The sequence below is a fragment of the Blennius ocellaris genome (assembly GCF_963422515.1).
Source record: "Blennius ocellaris genome assembly, chromosome: 17".
NCBI lineage: Eukaryota > Metazoa > Chordata > Actinopteri > Blenniiformes > Blenniidae > Blennius > Blennius ocellaris.
In genome coordinates, this window is record NC_137666.1 from 14,735,465 (window position 1) to 14,738,903 (window position 3,439).

The window sequence follows — 3,439 nt, forward strand, 5'->3', positions numbered from 1 at the left end:
TCACACATCCTCCCCATACAAACAATGGGTTATGTATTTCATATTCAGTCTTGGCTGGGCCTTACTCTGTGGAGGTTGCACGTTCTGGGTGGGTTTGCACCGGAATGACCATAAAGCCACATTTCAAGGTTCAAGTGAAAACATGTTTTCACGTTTTCATTTCAGAAAAGTTTCATGTTTACACAGCAACATTGTGAAAACTGTGTAATGTTCATGTTGGACCACTAGCAGGTGCTGTTTTTTGTAATGAATTTTTGTAATGAAAGAGAGCAATACGCAATTTACATTAACAATCTCAAGTTCAGGGTTCAAAAGAATTCTGAGCCATTCTAATATGCTGCTTTTGGACAAATATACAAAATATACCAAACACAAAACAATTATGAAAGCTTTCAATATATTTATACATTTAAACTACCATCTTGAGGTCAAATATTTCATAATGTGACTGTAATGTGACTGTGAGTCACTGCTGTGGAGAAGTTTCAATAAACTCCTCAGTGACTGTGCATCTGCAGGGAATCGGCAGCTTCCTGGAAACATCAACCCAGGAAAGAAAGAAATGAAGCATGTCTTTATATGTACCGCAATTTTCTACATTTCCCACAATCCAGCAGTGACTTTGTGTGAAAGAAGCTTTCTTTGAGTCAGCGCTGCATTGCAATACAAAGGGAGTGATCATCTGACATGAACGCTCAGGGTGATTATCTGTGTGTTTTGTTTGCTTTGGTTTCCTCTTAGAGATAAGAGCGATCACCAGGCGTTTCTCCTCTGATGACCAGACAAGACTTTCACTTCAAGTAGAAGAAAATATGCAGGCTACTGAGCACTCCCGTGATTTCTATGGTCACAGTGTGAATCATTTACATTCCTCATGATGTGATGGTAAAAGCGACATAATCAGTATTTTCCTGAGGTAAGGTTAGGATTACTAGTAACTTGTAACAGATAAAACAGAGAGTATAAATGTTTGCTTCACTCCTGATCATCTATGAAACCACTGGCTTGGATCAAATGTCTATTTTCACAGACATTTGAACAAACATTTGATTTTAACCCTTAACTTTCTCTATAAGTGTTTTTTTTTTTTTTTGAAACACAGAAGCATATCGTCTGAGAATCAGCCCATATTTGTATTTAATTCCCTGAATCCAAGAAAAACACTCACAAAATACAAAATAATCCTAAACCACTTTCAAATTAAATCATAAATGCTTATTTTCTCTTGCAGCCATCATTCACTTAAAGTGATGTATTGACTTTGGAAGAACAAACTGGGGTGCAAAAGCTCAACTGGACAGACCTCTGTCAAGGCTTTGTTCGCGTGTAAAATGTTACAGCTCAGGGCAGCAGCACTCTTTCCTACAACATCCCCCTGAAGAAAGTTTGCATGAAAGATGACGGTGTAACACAGCTGCTTCGCTATGATATCCCTCAGTCTGTAAACTCTATACCCCCAAAGGTCCCATCCTTAATTATGTTTGCTCTTAGGCAAAGATGCAAATCTTTGGAGCAAATTCCATTTTCTCAAGCTTATGTTACCACTCTTTACCATGTCATGTGAGATGAGGATGCCAGTAAATATGTAGTGTTTAACAGGAAGCACAAAGAACACATGGAACACCAATACCATATGAAACAAACTCGTTGGTGTTCTCTGACAGTCCAACAAGAGGCAAATTAGAAAAAAGGAGTCAAGTGAAAATTCACTGACAATGCATGCATCCAACTTGTTTGCTTTTATTACAAAAGTGGTGTCTTTATTGCTTCATATTGTTCCATGCGGTATGCCTTTGGATGGCTAGCATTTAAATCACAAATCTGTGTAAACATACAGAAGAAATGCACAAGGAAAAAACAGCCACCTCTGTACAATATTTCATGGTAAAGTTCACTGGCTATAAGAAGCTAAGCAACCATACACAATGGTAAAAAAAAGTGACTTGCATGAGTATGATATCCTTCAATGATACATCGAGCTTCCATTTTGTCTCCAATACACTTCAATAAGGGTATGATGATATGATGACGGATATTGTGCAAAATAGTTTGCTTTGCTCCAATACAATATGATCCTATATACTCAGCTCTACAACACACTATGACAAGGTTTAGGCCCTGTTGACATGCCAACGGTTCAAGTGAAAACCCGTTGTTTTTGCATTTTCGTTTCAGGGGAGTTTTGCGTTTACACAGAAATGTTTTGGCAAGAGATGTCCATTTACATGGAAACACCACGAATGCGGAAAACGTATGTAGTTAGCTTGCCAGGCCACAGGTTGGCACTGTTATTTGTTTATGTAACGCAACCACACAAACATGCATGCATTGAAGAATACATGGATATTCGTCACAGGAGAAAATTTGGGGAAGAATATCTACTCGCACATGGACAGAAGAAGGATTTACTATGGCTGTGGTGAGCACGTGTTGTCGCAGAAAGGCTGTGTTTTCCAGAAGTTCCTCCTTGGGGGCGGTTTTCGAAAAGTTGCATTTTCATTGAATCCAAGTGCCATTACCAGCTTATCTGGTATAATATCAGTGCTAAAAATGAGAGAAATCACATACATAAGGTACCTGAACCAAATTCAGGTGCTGTTTATACTGCGATGCCGTGCAGACTAACACAACAGAGCTCTGGCAGCAAAGGCAACCATTCCCACTGATGCAAACTTCCGGTACTGTACCACAGATTTAACTTGCCGCCTCTAATTAGATTGTTTTGAGCAAGCCAGGCCAAGAAGACGGTCAAGCTGCCAGCGTCTTGGACAGTTTGGCCACACTCAGCAATTGGTGGCTTCTTGGAGCGCTGTCGGGACTTGGGTGGCTGCTGTTACTGGACTTTCCCAGCATGAGGGAATGGCATAGTGTGGTTCAGCTGTCACCAAGGGTCAGCGGGGAGAGTTAGCCCTCTGGCCGGCCGGCCAAAACAGCTTCCATTCAGCTAGCCTCAGCTGCTAACAGCAGTCCGAGTTGGCAAGAGCGGACAAGTTAAATATAGAGCTATACTTTTAGCCCGTGTGACTCTGAAGTGTGTGTGTGTGTGTGTGTGTGATGTGTGTGATGTGTGTGTGTGTGTATGTAGGGTGTGAATAGAGCTGGCCATGCGACAAAAAGACATCACACTGCACCTCTGCTTTTTTTTCCCCTCTTCCCCCACCTTTTCAAGTGCTACGAGGGAAAAGAAAGGCTGCCTGTCTTCTCCAATCATGCACCAACTTTCTCTCTCACACACACACTCATCTTCTTGCTTCTTGAGCGGGTAGGAGTGGAGGCTGATGGGAGGTGTGTGTTAGATTGCTCTATGCAACAGAACTGGTTGGAGAGGCTGTGGGAGTGAAAAGGGGAGGGAGAGAGAGAAAGGGAAGTTACAGAGCTGTTACTGCTCTCTTTCATTTCTTCTTGACCTGAGAGAGAGAGAGAGAGAGAGAGAGAGAGA